This window comes from Nyctereutes procyonoides, unplaced genomic scaffold (assembly GCF_905146905.1).
Source record: "Nyctereutes procyonoides isolate TBG_1078 unplaced genomic scaffold, NYPRO_anot_genome, whole genome shotgun sequence".
Classification (NCBI taxonomy): domain Eukaryota; kingdom Metazoa; phylum Chordata; class Mammalia; order Carnivora; family Canidae; genus Nyctereutes; species Nyctereutes procyonoides.
The window spans coordinates 31,949,441-31,964,127 of record NW_026575125.1 but is presented as its reverse complement, the minus strand read 5'-3'; the positions used below and the strand labels follow the sequence as shown (position 1 = coordinate 31,964,127).

Sequence of the window (14,687 nt, the reverse complement as noted above, 5' to 3'; positions counted from 1 at the left end):
GGCGCTGCAGTTCGGCGCCTGCCTTTGGCCCAGGGCGCGATCCTGGAGACCCGGGATCGAATCCCACGTCGGGCTCCCGGTGCATGGAGCCTGCTTCTCCCTCTGCCTGTGTCTCTGCCTGCCTCTCTATCTGTGTGACTATCATAAATAAAAAAAAAATAAAAAAATAAAAAAAAATTATGACAAACCAATTAAAGAATCATACTTTGTCAAAAATGGGACATTGTAAACATAAATAATAATAATTACTACAGTGAATGGGAAAAAAACAAGTTTTAAAATGTTTATATCCATGAGTACTTTCTAACACACACATATACACACACACGCACACCCCCCTCATCACATTCATTGATCAACTTTGGAGAATGTAAAGGAATAAATTCATCACTTCGAAAACAAAAGTATGAAGCATTAGTCTGGCCTTTCTAGAACTCACTGTAACTTTAGGTACATCTTTATAAAGGCATTCTAGCTAACACATGAAGAAATAATAATTTAATTAGAACACCATCATTTTGTAATCCTTAATGAAATAATGAAACAAGGGAAAGTCCATCAATAGCTCTTATTATGAAATAGAGAGTGCTATATATTCTGTGCTTTCTAACAACAGCACATCATCCCATTTATGAAGCTGTTTTGCTAAAAATGCAAATCAGAATCTAATGAAAGTTCTAGATTTAATCAAGAATTTGCATAAAATACAAGAGACAAGGGACCATATTAAGCTAAACTACAGGGATTCAATTAGCAAAATCCAGATTGTGTGAAACAGTATAGAAGAAACCCTTCAGTTTTTTTCCCCAGAAAATAAACAGCAATAAAATAAAGGAAAGAAGCATTCTATCAGTAAAAAGAATTAGGGACATAACCTATTGCAATGTATAGGCTACATAATATATGATATTAAGGCATTCTACTTACTATGTAGGGGTGATAGGATATTCTTGTTTTTAGAGTCTTGTTTTTAACTTAGAGGTTGTTAACTTGTTAACTTAGAGGTTTTTAACTTGTTAACTTGTTTTTAACTTAGAGGTACATTCAGAAATATCTACAGATGGAATAACATGATGACTGGGATCTGCTTCAAAATAATCCCAATAGGGTGAGATAGGGGATGTATCGTACATTTGTTTTTGTTGTTGTTGTTGTTGTTTTTAATTTATGATAGTCACACAGAGAGAGAGAGAGAGAGAGAGGCAGAGACAGAGGCAGAGGGAGAAGCACTGGGAGCCCGATGTGGGATTCGATCCCAGGTCTCCAGGATCACGCCCTGGGCCAAAGGCAGGCGCCAAACCGCTGCACCACCCAGGGATCCTTGTATCAGACATTTGTTAAGAAAGTGGGTAGGGGGCACCCACAGTGTCTCAGCGTTTTAGCGCCGCGTTCAGCCTGGGGTGCGATCCTAGAGACCTGGGATGAGACCCAAGTCCAGCTCCCTGCATGGAGCCTGCTTCTCCTTCTACCTGTGTCTCTGCCTCTCTCTCTCTATATATATATATCTCTGTGTCTCTCATGAATGAATAAAATCTTTAAAAAAAAAAAAAAGAAGAAAGTGGGAAGGTGTATAGGGGAAACAATAGAGGTCCATTATGTTTTCTCTCTTATTATTAAAATTTTCCATAATAAAATATGAAAATATTTCTAAAATAACTAATAAAAGGAACATACCTGAATGACATTTCTTTTAGGAATTTTATAGAAATTTTTATTTAGTTTAAGGAGATTTCCTTATATTCTTAGTTGACCTGTTTTTATCACAAAATTGTATTGAGCTTTGTAAAAAGATTTTTTGGGCAACCCGGGTGGCTCAGCAGTTCAGTGCCGCCTTTGGCCCAGGGCGTGATCCTGGAGACCCAGGATTGAGTCCCACATTGGGCTCCCTGCCTGGAGCCTGCCTCTCCCTCTGCCTGTGTCTCTGTTCCTCTCTCTTTCTCTGTGTCTCTCATGAATAAATAAATAAAATATTTTAAAAAAAAGATTTTTCTGCTTCTCTAAAGATGTTACTATTTTGCTTTTCTAAGCCACTTATGTGGACTTATTATTTATATGTCTTTTATATATTGTCCAAAATTGAATCATCTTTGATTTCTCAAACTCTTCAAGTCCAAAACAAAGAACCCCCACAAAACTAAAAAAATTAAGCAGAAAAAAGTCCGATATGTACATAAATTTCCAATATGTACATAAGTTGAGTCATCAAAGAAGACTGAAACAATTCAACACATATTCAAAACTATTATTTAAGAAAATAATCCTGAAATAAAAAAGATTTGAATATACATTTGAACGGCAGCACCATGCACCTGATGAAAAATGATTCAGGACAGTAAATCTCAAGACATTTCCTGGTAAAATCATGAAGTATTAAAATGAGGAAATAATTCTTTGTTCATCTAGGTAGAATGCAAAGGTAAAGAAACCCAGGTTGGGATCATGTTTTTCAGCAGACCATTAAATGACAGAAGACAATGAACTAAGACTATGAGAGATTTTTAGAAAATATTTATTTATTCATGAGAGACACAGAGAGAGGCAGAGAGAGAGAGAGGCAGGCTCCATGCAAGGAGCCCGATATGGGACTTGGTCCTGGGACTCCGGAATCATGCCCTGAGCCAAAGGCAGATAGATGCCCAACCGCTGAGCCACCCAGGCGTCCCAATGATGAGATATTTCTAAAGGAAAGTTTGAGTCAATACTTTTCTATCCAGGGAAGCTGTCCCTCAAAAAAATTTTTTTGTGACCCTCAAATATAATGACTACAGACAAAAACTTTTATACATTCAATAACCTAGGTGACATAATTTCTACGAGCCTTTACTGAGGAATAACCTAGAGGATAAGCTTCAGCCAACCAGTGATGATTAGGAGAACTTTGGGAAAAGCCTTGATAAATTTGTGTAACTGTATATCTAAGATTAAAAGAATATTTTGAAAAAGCATGCCAAAATAAGATTTAACTATTATATTTTCTGAATTTATATATATTAAAATTAACAAAATTTGAAATAGAAAGGGGGAAAGGTGGGAAGTAGAATAATCTTACAGATGACCTGTACAAAGGATGAGCTGTCCAAAGGACACATTATGCTGACAAACCAAATAAGGTATATGTAACCTCAGGAGAATCTGAGAATTCTATAGCAGAATAGCTACTAGGAAAAAATATATTAAAGGGGTTAGTTAGGGATCCCTGGGTGGCGCAGTGGTTTAGCGCCTGTCTTTGGCCCAGGGCGTGATCCTGGAGACCCGGGATCGAATCCCACGTCGGGCACCCGGTGCATGGAGCCTGCACCCTCGGCCTATGTCTCTGCCTCTCTCTCTCTCTGTGTGACTATCATAAATAAATTAAAAATAAAAAAAAAAAGGAAATGGGTTTGGCTTATAAGTAAAAAGTTTTGATAATTTTCCCTCTAATTATGAATGTAATTACACAAAATGCAGGAAGTTGTTATTGTCATATTTCTGAGAAAACTGTTAGTGACAGAATTTTCTTCCTTTTTTAACATTTCACTTCTGGCTGCCAAACTTTTTAGTAGAGAATTCTGTGTAGAATTTAGGTAGAGATAGGGATGAAAAATTCAGAGTTTGCAATGATAATTCACCTCATGAATTTCATCTACTTCCAAAGTATACCCAATAGCAGTAATGTAGGAAATTTCTAGACAAAAACCTGGTTACATATATCTTATCTTTAATATGACCAAAATGATAGAGGAGCCTTAGCTTAGATACCCTTCTATCATTCCTCTTTTTTTTTTTTTTTTTTGGAATGAACCTCTGAACCTCTCAACTCCATCCCCACCATTATTCATGTTTCAAACATATTTCTCTAGATAAAACATAACTTTTAATTGCTCAACATATGGCAACAGTGTCACACTTTTCCACCACAGAAAGCCTTCCCTGATTTTTCGTGTGGAAAAAACTTTGTAAAAAAATGTGAATAAGCAGAAATATTTGCAATCTCAATGCTGCCTTTCAAATATGTTCTAATATATCCTTAGTTAACCATGTATTTCAAGTTATCTGCCAACGGTTTTTTTTTTTACTTTGTACTTTATGATTTCCTATTTTCTTTTTTTTTTTTGATTTCCTATTTTCTTAAATAAAAAGGTATAACATCATTTAAACCATAAGAAAGAAAAACAAAAGAAAGATAAAACAAAATGAAATATATACTGTGGACTTTGTTAACATAATAATTGAAAAGAGATTCATTATAGTGATAATGTCTTATGTTCGGACAGTCCCCTCAGGAAAAATGTCACATTTTTGTAGTTCAAGGAGCAAGTGTTCTTGAGTAATTATTTGATTTGATTTGTTGGGCCTTTTGAATTATATAATTGTCTAAACTTAATACTATATATAGAACATTAATACTGTATATAGAACAAATTTCTGGCCCACACATGTTAAGTCATAACTGAGTGAATTCTAGCCTAATTCATGGGCATGCTTTGTACAAACCCTAAATTTTGTTTTCTCTTGCCACAATTTTTTCTAAACTCATTCATTTTCTGATCTTCCATATTCTTTTAAGTTTGCTCAAATCCTTTTTTAAAAAAAGCATGGAATATAAGCATATAGATTAATATACAAAATATGATTAAGTGGTTAGTTCTATAGTAGTATTATATATGGATATACCCTATCTACTGGAATACTATACCTGTCAAGGTGCTTAGAATACTAATGACAAAGGGTGAAGTTACACTCTCATGAATGGAAAAATTATTACTCTTTATCCATTTCTTAAATTTCAACAAATCAATTTCCTCCATATTATGGAATCAATACACAAAGCAGGTGGCCATTATTCTTAATCTCTCATTCTTTTACATGATTTACATCTCATTGTCTCTGATGGAGACGAAATTCGCTTTAATCCTTGGATGATAACAGGGAAACCTGCTAGCTTCAGAAGGAATGTTCTCACAAGTCATCTCTAAAAGCTACTACCCTTGTATATGTCCCATTGTTTCAATTATCTCTTCCTGATTAACAATGTGGTCTGTAGTTAGTGGTGTTAAACAGGAATAATAATTAAAAGTTAATTATTATTCCATTACAGTTTTAGGGATTGCCTTGAGCTCAGCTTGGCAGAGATTGACTTAGAATCTCTCATGATGTTGTACTTGAATGATGGCTGAAGCTGGAACCATCTCAAAGCCTTTCTTATATATCTAGTGGTTGATATTGGTTGTTGACTGGGACTTCAGCAGGGGCTAACAAGAGAAAAACCTACACATGGTCTCTATGTGGATTAGGCTTCTATATACTGTAGTACTTTGTTCCAAAAGGGAAGTATCCTCACCAAGCCAGTTGGTTAGTTTTACAACCTTGTCTAATCTAGCCTCAGAAGTTAATATAGCATCACTTCAGCTACATTCTCTTTATTAGATGTTGTTAACTAAGGCCCTTCTATATTCAAAAGGGAGTGAGGTGGGAAATTAGACGTCATCTCTTGAGGGGCAGAGTGTCAAAGAATTTTCAGATGTATTTTTTTTAAGATTTTATTTATTTATTCATGAGAAAGACACAGAAAGAGAGAGAGCAGAGACATAGGTAGAGGGAGAAGCAGGCTCCATGCAGGAAGCCCAAAGGTGGACTTGATCCCGGAATTCCGGGATCATGCTCTGAGCCAAAGGCAAACGCTCAACCACTGAGGTATCCCTTCAGATGTATTTTATTTTTTTTAAGATTTTATTTATGAGAGAGAGAGAGAGAGAGAGAGGCAGACACAGGCAGAGAGAGAAGCAGGCTCCATGCAGAAGCCCGACGTGGGACTTGATCCCGGGACTCCAGGATCACACCCTGGTCCGAAGGCAGGTGCTAAAACCGCTGAGCCACCCAGGGATCCCCAGATGTATTTTAAAACCATGCACTCACCTGGTCTCTGTGATACTAAGACTTATCAGTCCAGTTTAAGATATCAACATTTCCCTTGGTAGGCTTTCTATATGCAGTGGGATGCCTTCTTCAGAGTCTGTTTCCTTCATGACTACATCACTGCAGCATACAACATAATGACCTGCAACTCCACATGTACTGCCATTATGCTTTAGTCTAAGACACCACTGCTAGAGTCTGTCTTTTTTTTTTTTTATGATAGTCACAGAGAAAGAGAGAGAGAGAGAGAGGCAGAGACATAGACAGAGGGAGAAGCAGGCTCCATGCACTGGGAGCCTGACGTGGGATTCGATCCCGAGTCTCCAGGATCGCGCCCTGGGCCAAAGGCAGGCGCTAAACCGCTGCGCCACCCAGGGATCCCGCTAGAGTCTGTCTTGACATTGCTTCAGGAGACAACAGGTTGTGCCCAGATTAATGAGACATTACTCTATGTTGCTGATGCTAAAGGATTCTTTAGATATGTTGGTTTCTAAAATCAATTTAGTTGTATACAAGACAGTCCTAATTCCACTGTTTTAGGTCCTTGCAGTGGCACTCTTGACTGATACACAAAGTAAAGAAGACTCGCTGAAGACTGTGTACTGTTATGCTGACAGAACTAAACTGATTTCAAATTCAATTCAATTTTCGATCTGTCTGGTTGAATAGGTTCTGATTAAAAGACCAATTTATTCATGGCATTGTTCCAAGGATCAAAAAATTTAAGTGTCATTGTAGGCATGTGAGATGATTAGAGAGTCAATGGATTGACTTTTATAATTACTACCCCTTTATGACCATGCTTCTGAGGAATTACTGCCTGGAATAGTATTCACTGCTGTTTAAAATCTGAAACCTTGAAGACATTCTATAATATAAACTTGCCATTGAAAAAAGACCCCAAATATTTCTATAGTTAGAGAAGTAAGGAGAATTACTGAAGTGGTAATACCTGCAGTATGTTTATTAAATGGATATTTAGGACAGATATAGTAAATATTTTGTGATCTGTTTATATGTGTATGTAAGCTAAATGAAATTAAGTACATTTGTGAAATCAACAATACTCCGTGGTTTGTATGTATAAATGAGTCATCTTCAAACGAATGTAACTTGATCATTCAATTGATACAAGCTGATTAACCTATTGTTAATCTAATATTTTTTAAAGATTTTATTTATTTATTCATGAGAGACAGAGAGAGAGGCAGAGAGAGACACAAGCAGAGGGAGAAGCAGGCTCCATGCAGGGAGCCCGACGTGGGACTTGATCCCAGGTATCCAGGATCACAACCCTGGCCGCAGGCGGCGCTAAACCACTGAGCCACCTGGGCTGCCATTGTTAACCTAATTTAATGTGTTATTTTTTTTAATGTGTTATTTAAAACAATATTTATTTTTAACATTAAACTACAAGTTTTAAATCAGGTTGACATCCTACAGTATGGAATTTAATTTGCTTTAGTTAACATCATAAATAAAATTAAAGTAGAGGTAAATGGAAAGACATCTCATGTTCATGGATTGGAAGAATTAATATTGTTAAAATGTCCATACTACCAAAAGTGATCTACAAACTTAATTCAATGCAATCTCTATCCAAATCTCAATGGCATTCTTAAGAGAACTAGAAAAAAACAATTACTAAAATTCATATAGAATCACAAAAGACTCCAAAAAGCCAAAAGAATCTTGAGCAAGAAGAATAAATATAGAGGCATCACACTGACTGATTTTGAAATACATCATAAACCTATATGGTACTAGCATAAAGACGGACACATAGCTCATTGGACAGAATAGGGCCCAGAAATAAATCAATGTCTCCATACTCAATTAATATTCAATAAGGGTGCCATGAAAACAAAATGGCAAAACGGTAGTCTCTTCAATAAACTGTGTTGGGAAAACTGGATATACACATAAAGAGAAATGAAATTGAACCCTTAACTCATACCACAACGTAAAATGGATTAATGACTTAAACATAAGACCTGAAACTGTAATACTACTAGAAGAAAACATAGGGGAAAAGCTTCCTGATATTGGTCTAGGCAATGATTATTTGGATATGACACTGAAAGCACAGGCAACACAAGAAAACATAGGCAAGCGGATTTGCATCAGACTAAAAGGCTTCTGCATGGCCAAGGAAACAAATGACAGAATGAAAAGGTAACCTACAGAATGGGGGAAAATAGCAGGCCATATATCATATAAGTGGTTAATATCCAAAACATATTAGTAACTCAAACAGCTCAATAGCAGAAAAACAAATAACCCAATTAAAAAATTACCAAGTAAAGGATCTGAATAAATACTTCTCAAAAGAAAACATACAAATGACCAATAGGTATATGAAAAGGTGCTCAATTTCACTAATGATCAGGAAAAGGGAAATTAAAACTACAATGAGACATCACCTAACACCTGTTACAATGGCCATTAGCGGGATCCCTGGGTGGCACAGCGGTTTGGCGCCTGCCTTTGGCCCAGGGCGCGATCCTGGAGACCCGGGATCGAATCCCACGTCAGGCTCCCGGTGCATGGAGCCTGCTTCTCCCTCTGCCTGTGTCTCTGCCTCTCTCTCTCTCACTGTGTGCCTATCATAAATAAATAAAATAAAATAAAAGAAAAGAAATGCGGTAAATATAATATTTCTCTGTGTGTATGTATTAAGAAGGAAATCCTGCCATTTGTGAAAATAGTGTAATATGCAAGACAAAAAGACAAATACTGCCTGATCTCATTTACATATGGAATATAAATAATCAAACTCATAAAAACAGAGAGTAGAATGGTGGTTGCTAGGGGGAGTTAAAAACAGGGAGGTGATGGTCAAAGGGTACAAATTTTTAGTTATGCAAAATGTGACCAAAATTAACAATACTGTATTATATACCTGAAATTTACTAAGTGGGTAGATCTTGAGAGCTTGTTTGGAGGTTCTAGCAGGGGAGCGCAGCTACTCGTATACCCTTGACCGAAGAACGGTCCTCCTCTATCGGGGATGGTCGTCCTCTTCGACCGAGCGCGCAGCTTCGGGAGGGACGCACATGGAGCGGTGAGGGAGGAAGGGGACACCCGCCTAGCCACCCAGATCAGCCGAATCAACCCTGGCGATCAATGGGGTGACAGATGTCACAGCCAGATCGCCCTCACATCCTAAGTGGGTAGATCTTTAGTGTTCTTTTACCATACACACAAAAACAAAACAAGAAAATGATAACTGTGTGAGGTGATGGATATGTTTATTAGCCTAACTGTGATTATTTCACAATATATAAGCCTACAAAAACATCAAGTTGTGTACTTTAAATACATGAAATTTAAAAAATATATATATAAAATTTTTATTTGTTAATTATAACTCAAAATTAATATATTCGATTTGAAAGACAACTAAATTTCATTTGCTTAGCACATCTATATATAATTTCCAACAGAGGAGCAATTTCCCACTGTGTTAAATTTTGAAATGTATTTAAAAAGGATAAAAAAAAATACCAGCACTTTATAGTCACTTGCTGGCGAAAAGTGCCTCTGAAATAATTTATGAAGTGGGAAATATGAGATTTTAATAACATGGACTATAAACCAGTTTCTGGTAACATCTAGCATTTGTATGACATTAGGGGATATTTAGTGTGTAAATATGTTAAATAGCATACTTTGTGTTATGTTAGCACTTTTATTAAAGACCCAAGAGCATTTTAAATAGGCTTATGAAAATTTTCAATTCTCTCTTCTGATTAGGGCAATGCTCAAATTTTATACCTAGTATTTCCTTCATAGTTCTATAATAGTTACAGTAGAGAGGCACCAGGGTTGCTCAGTGGTTGGGCGTCTGTCTTTGGCTCAGGGCATGATTCCAATCCTGGGATTAAGTTTCACATCAGGCTCCCCATAGGGAGCCTGCTTCTCCCTCTGCCCATGTCTCTGCCTCTATCTCTGTCTCTCATAAATAAATAACAAAATTTAAAAAGAATAGTTGCAATAGAGAATTATATGGTAAGTGAATCTGACTGTTGACTAGAAAAATAGATTTATTAAGAATGACCATAGACTAGACATTTTTAATAAATCAAAAAATATACATATAAACCATGTATTATCACCATCTGTTCTTTGACCCTAAAAGATAAATCAAGTCTTTAGGGATGGAAAGCCTTTGTATAGTGCTCTCTCAGAGTTTACAGTCATATATTCTACTACTACTGAAAACAATCAGAGGAACTCTACCACGACCCCAAACACTCAGAGTCAATAGAACATGTTAAGGTACACAATTTCAGAAATCACAGTGTTCTTTCTGGTTGTTGTTTTGCTCTCACAAATTGACACCATTAACACAATTTCTTTATCAATCACTTCTCTCTGAACTAACAGGTTAGTCTCTTTATGGCTTCCACTGTGAACTACAATTAATTTAATTTTTACTATGCATTCATTTGTCTGAGGGGTGATTGTAACTGGTTATGGGAAGACCTAGGTAATATTAATTTTCTTTTTTTTGAGATTAAAATTTTCTTTTTTAAATATTTAAAAATAAACAAAACTCCATCCTGTGCTATACACAACCCTTTTGACTGCCTGACATTGATCTGAGGAAAGAAGAGAAGGGGTGTCAACGTTGAAAGGGCCTCCTCACCTTCTTCCGCCACTTCAGTTTGGCTTCTCCTTTGGGTAGTGTGCTGTTGGGCTTAGAGGCTGCAGTGGCCCCAGGGCCAGGCTGAGGAGCTGCAAATAATTTCCCATTGGACATCTAGCCTGGGATTACTTGAAAGATCCTGCTCAAGAAATCATGAAAGTCAGCAGGAGGGGCATCTAGGGTTTGTTCCTGCCGACCACTGGTGCCTGGAATCTGAGAACCAAATGAGATGTGATAGGGGACTCTGGGTATCTGGGGAAATTCCCACATGCTGGCATCCAGCCCACTCTGTGATATCATACACCTTTCCATCCATCAGTGCAAAATAGGTGATCTTGAGGCCCAACATGCTTGACTCTGCCCAAAAGTCTCCTTCCTCAGCAGGATGCAGTCCATTACACTCAGCACAGTATCTGGCACTCTTAGGTTCCTGGTCCATTTCAAACCTCCTATGCATTCCTTGGTATCGGCTGCACATCACAGTATTCATTGCTGCTGCTGCTGCTGCTGCTGCTGCTGCTTCTGCTTCTTCTTCTTCTTCTTTTCCATTGCTTCTTTGAGGTCATCCTGCAGCTTGAACAGAAATTCATTCACTGACCAGCTTAGCTCATTCTCTACCAATCGTTTCATTTCATATTCCTTCCGCCTTTCAGGGTTGCTGACAATGTCCCAAGCTGCCCACAAAACCTTGAAGGCCTCCTCAGCCCGGGGATGATGATTTTTGTCAGTATGAACATCATTGCCAGTTGCCTATAGGCCTTCTTCAGTTCAACATCTGATGCTGTGGCTTCAACCCCCTACACATGAAAAGGGTTTAGCTTATCCTCAGAAACCCCAGCCATGGTCAAGAGTCAAGCTACTTCTTCTTAAGGCTGGCAGTTGTGACCACCAGCTACAGGTGCATTCCCCTGCCTGTTAGTCCTTGGCTTGACCCAAGGCAACTCCAGCCAACCCTACTGAAACATTTTTACCAACTGCTGCAATGGCCTGCTATCTCTTAACAGAATCAGGCAATGCTGCAAGGTAGGAAAACCCAGCCAGAAAAAGAGCCAACTGGCTTTACCCCTCCAGCCTAACCTGTCATGCAGTCCCACCAGACTGTAGACAGCCCAACAAGAGGGCCAGAACCAGGAGTAGCAAAGCACCAGTAGCCTAAGAACACAGGTGAACAGCCCTGCCCCATAGCAACATCGTTGGCTCAGAAATTGGAACATCACCTGGGCCCAGGCCCTCAGCCGCCCTGCTCAGACTCCCAACCAGACTCGAAAAAGGTCCACATCACTGCCTTTCAGCTGCTTGCATGCATAGATGAGATGGTCACAAGTTTCCAAGTACTCTCCCACCAATACCAGCAGTTCAATCAGCCACCAGAAGCCTGCCTGTCCAAGCTGACACAGTTCTTCTGCTCCCCATAATCCCAGGCCTCTGCGCTTATCTGTCTGACTTCGTTTCTGGCCCAGCCGATGTGGGCCAGAGGATCTGGGATCTCTGCATCCACCTCCCGAGTATCCTCCTTGGTCAGAATGTGGTGCCGCTGTTTCTGAGTTGGAGGTTTCTTCCCACTGGGCACACGTGAAAAATCACTGGGAAACGTAAGAGGTTCCTCCTCATCATATTCCTCTTCCAACTCTTCATCTTCCCCCCCAAACTGGAGAGGTACAATGGTGGCAAAAGTTGCTAGAAGAGCTATCTCCTCCCTCAGAGTAAGGTCCTTCAGGGATTCCAGGAGTTTCCTGGCAGTTGCAAGCAGATGGAATGAAAAGAAAAGAAGGGTTCCCATCCTTCTGGTACCCAGCCTCATTCTCTCTTGAGAGTTCCTGATCCACGCTTGACTCTTCTTCTGAAGATGCCTCACTCTGATCAGGGTCTTCTCCATCCCTGGGGGTCCAGGACCCTTTGGGGGGCCATGGCTTGGATTAAACCAGTGGGCTGCATTTGGGGGCTGTGTGTACTTGGGACTAGAGTGCTCTATGAGGCAGCAGGTACTATTGGGAGCAGGCCTCCCTGAGTCCTGAGAATGAAAGTATTTCAGGGTCCACAAAGGATAAGGTAAGGCTGAGAGGAGGGCTAATGCTTTCACTCTCCATTGAAAAGGTCACATCTTGGGCTTCCTCTCCCTTCAAACTTAAACAAGACTCTAGGAACTTGGCCTTATAATGGGCTCTGACAGAGGGAAACCCTGAAGAGCTTGATAAAAGGGGCTCACCACAGCTCTCAAGCCAGCAGATGCTATGGTGGATCAATTGCAATCAGTAACTTGTCACCACTGGAGACCAAGTTGAGGTCCAATTGTTCTGACCAAATTAAGAGATAAGATTACTAATTGAACCAGAGACTTCAGCCTTGACTGTGAGCAGGGTTAATCACACCCAATGTTTACAAAGAATCTTATCCCAGAGACTAGAAGAATAAATAGAGAGTATCAACTCTGAGGACTTTGGCTTTTTGTCATGTCAGGGAGATAGTTAAAATCCTTCCCTCTTATACCCTGGCACCACCTTCAGGAAGGAAGCAAGGGGAAGGGAAGGCTCTCTGAAAGATTAAATATTTTCTTCAAAATTTGATGATGTGCATTGTCTGCATATCTGAATGATGCTCCTCAATATTTTTGGATCAAACTATCTTCAAACAAAATTGAATATTTAGTGATTTTTTTCTCCATTGACAAGTGGTGGGAAGGGTGGTCTTTGAATAACAAAACAAATAAATTACATTTTATTTTGACTGACCATGCCAAAAGAGTATAGAAAGTGCTTCCTTAAGTTTATCTCTTTGGCAATGGTTCCTCCTAATTTCTTCTTTGTTAAGTAGGTCAGGGATCCCTGGGTGGCTCAGCAGTTTAGCACTTGCCGTCAGCCCAGGGCGTGATCCTAGAGTCCCGAGTTCGAGTACCATATCAGGTTCCCTGCATGGAGCCTGCTTCTCCCTCTGCCTGTGTCTCTGCCTCTCGGTGTGTGTGTGTGTGTGTGTGTGTGTGTGTGTGTGTGTGTGTGTGTGATGAATAAATGAATAAAATCTTTTTTAAAAATACTTATTAAGTAGGTCAGTGAGAAAGAGAGAGAACATTACAGGATCCTTGTGTTTCTGACATAGTTTATGGGGTGGAATTGATGTGCAAATGTCTACTTATCTTAAGATAACAGATTAAGAGAAGGAGCTCTAAGCTGCATCTTCAAAATACAAATCAGTTTTTAAAAATATTTTGTTTGGGCAGCCCGGATGGCTCAGCGGTTTAGTGCCGCCTTCAGTCCAGGGCCTGATCCTGGAGACCCGGGATCGAGTCCCACATCGGGCTCCCTGCATGGAGCCTGCTTCTCCCTCTGCCTGTGTCTCTGCCTCTCTCTCTGTGTGTCTCTCATGAATAAATAAATAAAAACTGTAAAAAAAAATTTTGTTTATTTGAGAGAGAGAGAATGAGTGTGGGGGAGGGGCAGAGGTAAAGGGAGAAGCAGACTCCCCATTGAGTACTGAGCTGAAGGCAGATGCTTACCTGACTGAGCTACTCAGGCACCCCACAGATTAGTTTTTAATCAAAGTGTAGTCTACTGAGTGTTTACAGCTGTAAATAAAATAGTAAGTGTTCAGTACAAGATGTCATCATCAGTGTGAAATCTGTCCTCTCATGTTCCCTGTCCAGTCTGTTATACATTAAACCAGATCTCCACCATTATTCTAAGTGCTATTGTCAGGCTTTCATGTCTATCAGTCTATTAGATCCTTTTTGGTTTCACTAGTGTCTTCCTGGCTTGGACCACACAGGCAGTTGTGTTAATGATGAAAGTCAAATTTTGTGCCCTATGTTGACATTCTCCAGAGAGGAGCCATCAAGTACATCGACAGTCAATAAAGTGAAATTTGTTGTTGCAACATGGGAGACTAAATCAGGAGGAACAGTGAGATACTCCATTAATAAGGATTTGGGGGATTTTTCTAGGATTTGAATTTATGCTGATCGATTTAGGTATGCCCTCAAAAAGTGAATGTCTGTTCTGGGATGCATTAAGAAAGCAAGAATAACTTGAAGATTGGGTCATTACAATTTCCTAAGTGGCAGGAGGAAAGGAGTGGGACTAAAGTCATCACTGGGCAAGAAGCAATAATTACCTATGTTAGCTGAAAGAAGGGGATGTTTGTGGTTGCA

At 39.2% G+C, this 14,687-nt stretch overlaps 1 pseudogene; it reads right to left on the bottom strand.

Annotated features, from left to right (window-relative positions):
* Nucleotides 1-10,522: 10,522 nt before the first annotated feature.
* On the bottom strand, nt 10,523-12,633 carry LOC129517874 (dnaJ homolog subfamily C member 14-like; annotated as a pseudogene).
* Nucleotides 12,634-14,687: the final 2,054 nt, after the last annotated feature.